Source organism: Protopterus annectens, chromosome 1.part1, assembly GCF_019279795.1.
Source record: "Protopterus annectens isolate FY-2018-M chromosome 1.part1, PAN1.0, whole genome shotgun sequence".
Lineage (NCBI taxonomy): Eukaryota > Metazoa > Chordata > Ceratodontiformes > Protopteridae > Protopterus > Protopterus annectens.
The window spans coordinates 1,503,705,343-1,503,717,262 of record NC_056726.1 but is presented as its reverse complement, the minus strand read 5'-3'; the positions used below and the strand labels follow the sequence as shown (position 1 = coordinate 1,503,717,262).

At 38.8% G+C, this 11,920-nt stretch overlaps 1 pseudogene; it reads left to right on the top strand.

Annotated features, from left to right (window-relative positions):
* LOC122816435 overlaps positions 1–10,462 on the top strand; it is a 14,553-nt pseudogene extending 4,091 nt beyond the window's left edge.
* Positions 10,463–11,920: the final 1,458 nt, after the last annotated feature.

The following is an 11,920-nucleotide window of genomic DNA, read 5'->3' as shown; positions in this document are numbered from 1 at the left end:
AAGACTTTAAGCAAATGTTGCCATCTTTGAATGAACATACTACATTAAATTACAGCAAACTATTTTTAACTGATCGAATGCTTAAACATCACAAATCTGAGGACCTTGGAATGTAAAAGAACATATTAAAATACAACTGATAATACAAAAATACAGAACTGTACATGAATTCTAAGTTCTAAAGATAAAACACCTTATGCTGACATTCAAAAGTGAATTAAAAAAATTTAGGAGAAACTTAATGAGCTAATATGAGCTGTAACAGCAAACCCTTCATTCACACAGCATTTGATGATCTTTACTGCTGTGTTGCTCATCAGAACACTTTCTGATGCATGACAAGGAATTAAGGAGTGCTTCTTCTTATTTTATTTTAATGAATTTATTTTTCAAAGTTCTGTCTGAAAATTGTTCAGTGTTATGACACCGTGCTGACAGCTGTCTACATGGTAGCAATGAAACTGTCAACAAATGATAATTTCTACCATCTTTAATGAGTCACTTGTAAAACTTGAGGAACTGTAACAAGTAATAAGACATTCTTCCAGGTAATCCCTTGTGAGTTATTATACAAAGGAAAAGACAGTGTTAGTCCTAATAACTAAATCACAGTATTACTTGCCAATCAAGATGAACTGTGCCACGAACTGACAGAGACACAGGATTTTTTGTGTTCTATGTTACCAGATGGCTTTGCAAAGAGATAAAAGAAGAATAATTGTTGCTTCAGAGATGAAAAGGAAAGAAACACGGGGTGCAATCGTCAAGTGTCACATAAGTGTTGTCAGAGACGACAGTTAGGACCCAGTGAAGTGCATGGATAGTTGCAGACTGCAGCCCTCTATTATATATGACACCACAGCTACTACGGTATAAACATATCAGCATGTTATTCACAGTACTGTATATATGGTAACTCGAAATCCCCCACTGTGGTACAGCAATCCATTCTGAATGGTGGAAAGGGGATTTTACAACAATATAAAATTTACAAAATATTGTAAATCATACCTTATTTAAACCTAAACTGTGATATTTAACATAAATGGGCACACAAACACATGCATGCATGAGCACGCACACACACACACACACACATATACAGCTAGATGATAGCTAGATATTAATACATATGTATATGTATAGAATGATGACAGAACAGCATGCTATCATATCACCTAAAAGGCACTGAACTTGAATATCATGTCAGCAGGTTACAGAACCTGTTGACTGAAGTTAGGTGACATGAAGGTGAAGAAAGACAGGGGACAGTTTAAAGATATTTCCTTTTATCATATCTAATTTTCTTTATTTACTCATATTACCTGAATAATCCAAAGAATGCAGCTATGATATATAAAATAAGTATGGAGAAGTTGCTTGTACCCTTCAGCATGTTGAATATTAAATCCATGATCATGCAATATCATCATATATCTGACCATGTAATGCATAGAGAGCCAGATCCAACACTAGGTGACCTACTGACCATGTAATGCATACAGAGCCAGATCCAACAGTAGGTGACCTACTGACCATATAATGCATACAGAGCCAGATCCAACACTAGGTGACCTACTAACCATATAATGCATACAGAGCCAGATCCAACACTAGGTGACCTACTGACCATATAATGCATACAGAGCAGGATCCAACACTTGGTGGCCTACTGACCATATAATGCATACAGGCCGGATCCAACACTAGGTGGCCTACTGACCATTTAACGTATACAGAGCCAGATGCAACACTAGGTGACCTACTGACCATGTAATGCATACAGAGTCAGATCCAACACCAGGTGACCTACTGACATGTAATGCATACAGAGCCAGATCCAACACTAGTTGACCTACTGACCATGTAATGCATACAGAGCCAGATCCTGCACTAGGTGACCTACTGACCATGTAATGCATACAGAGCCAAATACTACACTAGGTGATATACTGACCATGTAATGCATACAGAGCCAGATCCAACATTAGGTGACCTACTGACCATGTAATGCATACAGAGCCAGATCCAACACTAGGTGACCTACTGACCATGTAATGCATACAGAGCCAGACCCAACACAAAGTGACCTACTGACCATGGAATGTATACAGTGCCAGATCTAACACTAGGTGACCTACTGACCATGTAATGCATACAGAGCCAGATCCAGCACTAGGTGACCTACTGACCATGTAACGCATACAGAGCCAGATCCAACACTAGGTTACCTACTTGCCATATATTGCATACAGAGTCGGATCCAACACTTGGTGACCTACTGACCATGTAATGCATAAAGAGCCAGATCCAGAACTAGGTGACCTATTGACCATGTAATGCATAAAGAGCCAGATTCAGCACTAGGTGACTTACTGACCATGCAATGCATACAGAGCCAGGTCCAACACTTGGTGACCTAGGTAGTTGCCAAGGGCCAGTTGGTCCAGAGGGGAGTTCCACTCACGGGGAGGTACTGCAACAACATTTACTTTTTAATTGAAAAATTAAATGACTTGCTTGTCTTCTTTAAGAACACCTTCTGTGTCTGTCAATTCAAGCTTCTACTGCTTCCACTGTCTGTGGAATAAAGCACAGACATTCCATCAGTAAGGAAGTGTTGTGTATGTGTGTGTGTGTGTGTGTGTGTGTGTGTGTGTGTGTGTGTGTGTGTGTGTGTGTGTGTGTGTGTGTCATGTCCTACTTACGGATGGCAGGTTAGTTAATTTGCTCAGGCTGAAACCCTGTTTCTTGGTTATAGGAGACAACAGCCTGAATCCTCTACACCAACTACCAGACTTCTCAAAAATATGAGTTTCAGTGAATTTTCAAGGAATTGTGAGCTGCAAGGGAAGATGAGTTTTTTACTGCTCATGCTAAGTCTATTCTCAATGTGCAACTATTTTGTTTAACAAATAGTCATCACTTTTTGTGCTATAAAGTTTGAAAGCAGTGTTTGTAGCACAATAGGTAGCATACGTGCTTTTGGTGCAGAAGGCTGTGGGTTCTATTCACACCATGAAGATGGATTGCTGATACTGTGTTATACTTGGGGGGGGGGGGAGTTATAATCCTGACTGTATCCTCCTTTGAATGAAACACTTAGTAACTATGAACCTTTTGTCAGTTTGCCATCGATGCCCTATTGCGATATTTTCAGCTTACCAATTGTTTTTTAATGTAACATGAACAATATAATCTTCAAGGGCAGCAGACACAGAATTTCTAGATGAAATAAAGTTATTGACAAGCAGCAAACTCTTCATTAGTCTCTCTTGTCGTTGAAGGTAAGTTGCCGTTTTAGGGACTGCTAATGTGCTAGTGTTTCTGTATATGAGTGGGTAAGCAGAAGTTCTTTTGGGACCGGGTATGACTTGCTAGCCTCAACACTCTCTCCCAATGGATGAGTTTTCAAGGTAGAAAATGCTACAGAGGTAGTGGAAAACAGCAGTACAACCACTGGAATCTGGTGGAAAGATGGAGTCATTTTTGGAGTGGAGAAGTTAGTTCTATGAGAACTGCATGAATAGGGCTCTAATAAACACATTTTTAATGTTGACTGCCATGTTGGAATGACTGTAACAGGGCTTCTTGCAGATGCCTGCTCACTTACAGACATTGCTTGAGAAAAAGCAGCAAACTTTAGGTCAAATTGTGGTTAGCTATTCCACTGAGGCATCTGGCAGACAGAGTAGCAATGTATGTCCATGCATATGCATCGTACAGTGCAATTAGACATTTCAGATGCAGTGTTATATTAGGATCCGATGATAAAGAACCACTTGAAAAGGCTTGTAAAAGCAAAAAGGACAACAGGTGGCTTAGAGACCAAAATTTAATCACACTGCAAACAAAATGCACAGCACATTAACGTTCCACAGTTAAAAATTGTTTTCATCCACCTAAGCAGACTTCATCAGATACCCAGTATACATATGAACTACCGTTTAAATACAATTATTACATTAGTAACCTCCCATCAATTGATACACGTAGTTCCCCTTATGAAAGGGGGATGTGCAGCTGGAAAGGCCAGGCAAGCAGAAAAACAGAAACTGAAAAAGTACAGATGAAAAAAATTATTTTTTTAGAAGTTGTAAAAGAAGTTAAAAAAATAATTTATGTAGTCCATGATGAAGATAATGATAAAGCTTTTGAACTTGAGTTTAGCTGGGTTGGAGAAGTAACAAATGGGAGGACATGAGATTGTACCTATGATGACTTTTACTTCTGCAGAGATTGGGCATATTGACTGATATTGGGGGATTGTAATGACAAAAGTTTGAGTGACCTTTTATAGTTGAAATGTTGTGAAATGAGCAGTTTTGCCATATCATACTTTTTGTTTCATTGCTTACTGGAAAAAAGTTCAACACTACAAATTAAAATACACTCCAACAAGTGGTGCTGTACTATACATAAAATATAATTTAGTAAAATCAGGAAGATGAATCAAAGAACATATAGGTTCATAGGTAGGTACTAGGCTATCGGCCATGGGGCCTATACAAGCCCAGCCAAAATGGTACCCTGGCTTTTGCCACTCAAGAAAATTATTTTCCTGTGCCACTGTCGAGCAGAGCCACAGAGGTGATCCCTGGGGTGAATCTCCTATTTCCCATCCAATCATCAAGATTTTTCTTGAACAGTGCTAATGAGGAGCTTTGTTTGATATAGATAGGTAGTTTATTCCAGAGTATGGGAAGTCTCTGGAACAGGAATCTATCCCTCCGGCATTTTCTGTTTATTGTGGTGACAAGGTTTAGGTCCCTAGAGCAGGTAGCTCGGAAGGATTGGGATTTCTTTAAGTGGAGCATGTCCAACAGCTCTGGGTTTGACATAGCTTTGTATGTTAGGCAGAGATCAACTCTGAGTAGGCGATATGCGATGGAGTAAAGTTGGAGTTTTCTGAGACGGTCTGCTTAGGGCATCTGTTTGAGGACAGTAATCCTTTTTGTGAGGTATTTCTGCGGCCTTTCCAGTTGTTGTAGAAGTCTTGTGAGGTACATACCAAAAGGGGCATTGTACTCTATAATGGGTCTAATGAGTGATGAGTAGAGGGGAACAATGACCTCTTTTTTTCTGGATGAGAAACCATTTGTGATGAGGTGTGCCACATAGAAAGATTTCCTGACTACTGTGGTGATGTGATTATCAAAGGAGAGACTACTGTCCACCTGTGTCCCAAGGTCTCTTATCACACTTTCGGTGTTAAGTATACTACCACCTATGTTGTAGTTCATGGGTACAGAGTTTTTACCAAAGGGGATGACAATGCACTTTTTAGTATTGAGCTTGAGGCCATGGCTTTGACACCAGGCATCTGTCTCATGTTTGCATGGTCCTAAAAATCTGTGCAAGGGGCCTATGATTTAAAAACAGTGCAAAGGTAAACTTAATCAGCCACTGGCCAGATGCAATTTCTTTAAATGTGGGTTTCAATGACATTTCAAGAGATGTAAGTTTCAAGGGCAGAAAAAAGTTTACTGTTAATGCTAAGTTTGTCTTCATTGTGATACTGTATTGCTGTGTTTAGCAAATGTATATCAATGTTTGTGCTTTAATGTTTGAAATAAAAATTTTAAATGAACTCCAAATAGTTGTAATCATTGTAGACGTAAAGAAGAAAATGTATGTACAGTGACAGGTTTAAATAGTGTTTATGGTAAATGGGGGGGGGGTAGCCATGTAATGAGATACTGACTGGAATGGCTGAAGGAGAGCCGCTCAGTGTGTGTGGGGTGGCCATTATCCATCATCTTACCTGGGGCTCCATCCATCTGACCAATATTCTGCTCCGAATATGTAGCTATAATATTATGTGAGATAAATGCTTGTAGGAATTAGAACAGTCTGCTGTTTTTAAACCTGTTTTACCAAATCTAACCAGCTTGTGCCAGACCTCTTCTGTCTTACTTGTTGACTCGTATAGTTACAGTGTTCATTGCTGGCAGCTTTCTATGCCATCAGACTGAGTACTTTTTGTAAGAAAGAGACAAATCTCAAACTGATGCAACTTTATAAACTAGTTTACTATTGACTGTGGCAAACACCTTCAAAAGTCCACGAAGATGGCTTCTGAAATCTGTCCTCAGTTTGGTTTGTTCAAATGAATTCAAGTTACTGAACTGTCAACCGTCCTGATACTGTGTGATGACTGTAAACCATTCTGCGTGTCTAATAATATTATATTACCTCAGTGATATTTACTGGGTTCGATTATGTGAACATTTCAAGGATTTGTGCAGGGTTGAATAAATAACGATAAAGGTATAAAATCAGCAAGGTTTCTTGTAGTCACTAATGCTGAATGTAATGAGTGGGTGTAGTGGGTGTAGTGGGTGTAGTGGGTGTAGTGGGTGTAGTACGCACTGCTGATGTAGAGGGATAAAGCTTTGACAACAGCTCAGGTGCCGCTGGTTCAGTTAGCAGCTTTGGTGCTTGATGGCATAAGGAGAAAGTATGGCTGCACCCATACTTAGGGAAGGGTGTGCATACATACATACTATCACAAGGTGCCAGGTGAGGCTGGGAACTTCTGAGGGAGGTGTTGTACTGTAGAACAGAAGGACTACACACATACTATCACAAGGTGCTAGATGAGTCCGGGAACTTCTGAGGGAGGTGTACTGTAGGACAGAAGGACTACACATGTACTATCACAAGGTTTCAGATGAGTCCGGGAACTTCTGAGGGAGGTGTTGTACTGTAGGACAGAAGGACTACACACGTACTATCAGAAGGTTTCAGATGAGTCCGGGAAATTCTGAGGGAGGTGTTGTACTGTAGGACAGAAGGACTACAGACATACTATCACAAGGTGCCTAGTGAGGCTAGGAACTATAGGAGAGGAGGACTAATGACTGAAGAACAACACAGAGGTGTGGTCAGTATGCCACAGAAGCCCACTACGTGCCACCCTATGGGTATGGGATGTCAATACACAGAGTGGGGAATTAGCAGCAAAAAACACTGCCATACAGCAGAGTGATGCTGCTGTGGGTACCATGATCTCCTCACTGGCCTTAGCATGGGTCAGGATTAGCCAAGGGGAAGGCCAGTGGATAATGACAGGGCATGGGAGCAGCTGAGGGTCAGCCAAGAGGAGGCAAAAAAAGAACTAAAAAAATAAGTTAATGAGTAGATGTTATCAGGAATTTTAGATCTGAGCCTCTGATGCATGGGGATCCCAAAGATCTCAGATTTGTTAGCCGTTTTCCAATAGCTGATATGCTTATGGATTACATCTGCGGCATTCTTAGTGCATTGAAAAAGTTGTTTTCTTAGTGTGATATATCACTGCTTAAGTGTACATTCTGTGAAACAGCTTGCAAAGTTCTGACACATGATGCCATTTAAACATCCAGAATATGGATTTGTATTTATTTGTATTTATTTGTTTATTTATTTTAATATTTTAGACTGCAAAAGGTGGCAGCTGGTCTTCTAGTGATTGGCCTTTGTTTTGATTGTAGCTGCTTGTGGATTATAGACTTTCTTTAACTATAATAATTGCATTTTAGAGGAGTGAATCCATTATTTGCACGAACAGCACTAAAATGAAGATGTTGTGGCAGCCAAATACAAAGTGATTCATTGCATTGTTAGGATGTCAGTCTGTGGTTTCATCCCATCTATTGCAAAATATTAGAGTTAATGTGGATCGTTTTGATTAATTCATACCTGTTAACATTGATTAGGAATGTGAGGCTTGACTGAGCTGTGGCGACATCCTGTACTGTGAGTAGTCAGGATTAGCTGATGGAGACGGCAGCTTGTAGGAAAGCTGTGATACTGAAGGTGTGCCAACTTGTCAGCACCCAACGTACCTGAGGCGTGCACTGTTTTTCATAATTCTAATGCAAGAGTATAATTGCTCATGTAGTCAGCCAGTAGTCCACAGCTTTAAATGTTTATGTGATTACTACATAAAATCCATTCCTGGGTAGATTGTTTGTTGCTGGCTTTATCTGGACATCATCTCTTTGATGAATGACTGTGGTCAATGTAAATCATCTTGCTAATTCTTGTGCAGGTGAGGTCTTGGGTGTTGTATTTACACGTCCATGCTTAGAGTGTGTCAGCTGGATTGAATGAACCTGAAAGCCATCTTCAGAGCTATAGCCCAGCAACTTTCCTTCTCACAATGTAAATTGTCTACTAGAATAGATACAGAGTTTATAGCCACTTAGAAAAAAATAAATAAATCATGGCAGTAGAACAGAAGGGAATGGAAGAAAATGATACTGAGGAACAGATCACCTTTTATTAAACAAAGTCATAATAGGGAGTTATAAAACAGAAAATAATCTAAGTATGACATGGACAGATTACAAAAATGGATGTTAGCACACCACATTCATGGATTATGGAATGCTTGCAGATATATAAAATGTAAACTTTACTGATTAATTACATAGAAGACACTATGAAGTAGTGGCAGACCACATGGGAGTAAAACAATTTGGGTGCACTACCCAGAGGGACATAAAGAAGTGATTCAACTTGCTATGCATGTGTCTGCGGCAGGAAAGACACTGGTCCTGACTGGTGTTTTCCATCACCCAGAATGATGCCAAGATTCAAAGACAAAATAATTGGCTGCTTGCTGGTGTCATTCTAGAGGGATTCAGTATGTGTCAGCTTGGGATGAGATGGCTGACAAAACTTCCTGCTTTGCCAGGGATGGTCTGCTCCTCTCTTGCCAAGGTCAGCCTCATATTTCCCCTGATCTATCTTGTCTTGCCCTTGTTGAGGCTGGAGAGAACTTTTGCATATGTGGCTTTGGCTAGGCTTGTGATGGTTTGCAGATGGATTGCTTGGTGCTTAAGCTATGCACCTATGAATCTATAGCTGAGTCATGATAAATGGCAAAGTAGTATCCCAAGGAAGAGAACCCAAAGGGGGACATTCCTAGGTGATTCTTTGTCACCACTCCTGTTTTGTTTTGCCCTTTACCCACTTAACTGTTTTCTTAACAGACTATGTTATATTTGCAGCATGGTTCTCAGAAGCCAGTCTAGACTACTGACACTGCATTTACTTTTTATGGATGATTTACAGTTGGATAGCTCATCAGGCAAGCACCTGAAATGACAACTGTAGAGAGTTAAAATTTCCTCAAATTGCATAAGAATGGCATTTGGTTTTGATAAATATATAAAAGCAGCATTTATAGCAAGAACATTGAAAATATCAGCCTGAGAGATGAATATCTTATAAAAGATCCTGAACAAGAAGGGGTATATAAATATTTGGGAATAGATGAAAGGTAAGCGATAAAGCATGAACAAATGAGAAAAAAAGGTTGGTTAGGAATATATTAGAAGGCTAAAGTTAATACTGTAAACTGCTTCAACATCTCGAAATAAAGTTAGGAATATATTAGAAGGCTAAACTTAATACTGTAAACTGCTTCAACATCTCGAAATAAAGTTCAAGCTAGCTTGGTCTTTCTGTCCTGACTTACAGCTTTGTTGTACTAGACTGTTCTCAAAGAGTTCTGGATCAGTTGGACAATAAAACAAGAAAAATGCTTCATGATTATCAAATGATATATAAAACACAGTGCATTGCAAGCCTATGTCCTTCGTCTGGAAGGAAACATGAGAGGTCTCAAAACTGTCGCTTTGTGTAAGTGTCCACTTGTGGGATGAAATACACATTTGCTTACATCATTAGATGCAAACATAGTGAAAGTTATAAACCACAAAGAAAACAAGTATATGATGAAATTAAACAAAAAGTTCAGAAAAAAAGATAGAATAAAAATAACATAATAGACAGTGCAGTGATGCAGTGGTAGTGTTATCGCCTCACAGCAAGAGGTTCTCTGGTTCAATTCTCGGCTGGGGTGCCTTCTGTGTGGAGTCTGCATGTCCTCCCTGCATTTGTGTGGGTTTCCTCCCAAATTACAAAGGCATGCGTCTGGACTGTTTCTCCCTGGGCCTCCACTGAAAATGGGCTTGTTCCAAGTCGGACTTTCCCAGTTAACAAATAATAAATAAATAACAAAAAGGAAAGAAAAGTGGAAAGCTCACAACTGTATAGAAGATGTCTGGATAAACCACATATAGATCAAAATCTGAGACATGAATGGCTAAAGAGAGGTGAATTTATACCAAAAATTAAAGATTAAAAATGCCAGTTTAAGACATTTTATGTCGGGATGACTACCCGCAGACTAAGAGATAGGATTCCTGAACATCTTAGATCCATCAAAAATAAGGACTCCCATAATGCTTTGTACCTCCACAGTGCCAAATGTAACAATTTTAAGAAATTTACGTTTTTTGTTATTGTTATTGATAGGGTGTTTTTAGATAGTGGTGCTGACATTAAGAACAAGGTAGCGTTAAAGGAGATGGAATCACAGCTTCAGTTAAATGCCATGTCCTACCCTGGACTTAATGATTACATTTCCATTAAACCACTCTTGGTGCACAGATCCCAGGTTTTGTAGGAGTGGATCTATTTACATTTAACAGCATTATAAGCATGAACATATGAATATTTTATTTATTTTTGAATAATAATATTTGCATTGGTACTGTTATTCAGCACTTTTAGAATGAGTGTTTTTCTTCTTTTTTTTTTTCTTTTTGAATATGAGCATTTAATGTTGCAATGGTTAATTGAAAATTTACTTAATAAGCATAGTTATTTACAAAATTATAACATATTAAAACAAGTTTTTGGTTATAATTTAGGATTCAGAAGGTTGGCACTTTAATATTAGAATTATTACATTCGTTCTATCATATTAATTGTATTCAAAGTGTTATTTAACTTTTGTGCAAAGGCCCTGGAGGTGGATGTGTGTATGTTTAAATGTTTTTAAATGTTTGATGGTTTAATTAATTAACTAATTGGTTTATGGTTTTAATTGTTCACAGACTTCAGTATTTAAATGAGGGTTGTTGTAACAGCTTTTTGACTCTGATGATGCCTTGTAAGGTGAAAGCGCTAAGTCTGCAATAAATTTGTGTGGCTGTGGATTATTCTGGTGTCCTGCCTTTGGATTGTTTTGCCTTGAACAGTGCTGGAGTTTTCAACATTCGTTGTGCAGTGGCCGTGAATCTATTTGTTATCTGCTAGTGCCCTTATTTTGGGTAATTTGTCTGTTTCTTATTACTTTATTTATATTACAGCTGCAGGTGTCCGTTCTGCGAACCGCAGAGCCTATGGCAATAGGCTGGTGCGGTTGCACCACCAGGCAGGTCAGTAATCCTCTCCCTGTAACTGTAAATAAATATAAAAGTTTGACAGCAAAAGAGTGCAGTGTAGTCACTAAGTAATAAAATGTGCAAGTAACAGTGTAAGAGTGTTTGCAAGTATTGCTTGATTACAAAAGTGTGTTGCAGTCTGTAATCCAAACAGAAAAATGAAAATGTCTGAAATAAAGTCTGAAATAAAGATGCCCCACCTGTAATATAATAGTACACAACCTGCAGCAGGCTGAAAAGTACAGCTGCAGAAAATGAGCAAATCACATGTGTGAAATATATCCCTGTTGAAATACTGAAACATGACAGAAGTGAGACTGTTGGAAAGGATTGTAATAACTACAGGTAAAACATGTCAATAAAGGCTAGAAGTAAGTACCATCCTGAATTGTAAAATTAAAACAAGTGAGAGAGTGTGAGAAAGAGTTATGAATCCACCAATAAAGTAGTAATAACTCCTGAATAAAGTATACTGCAGTTAGTACAGAATGAAATGAATGTGACAAGCAGAACCAAACTGCAAAATGTGTTCAAAATGTTCCTGCAGCTGGAATGTGTATCCCAAAATCTGGATATGTTGCTCTCAGTCTGCAATATGCAGATAGTATGATTGTCTGAAATACCAAACATCCACAGTTGTCTATAGCTATATAAAGCAAATGTAGCAGGATGATGTAGCTGAACAAAGTCAGATA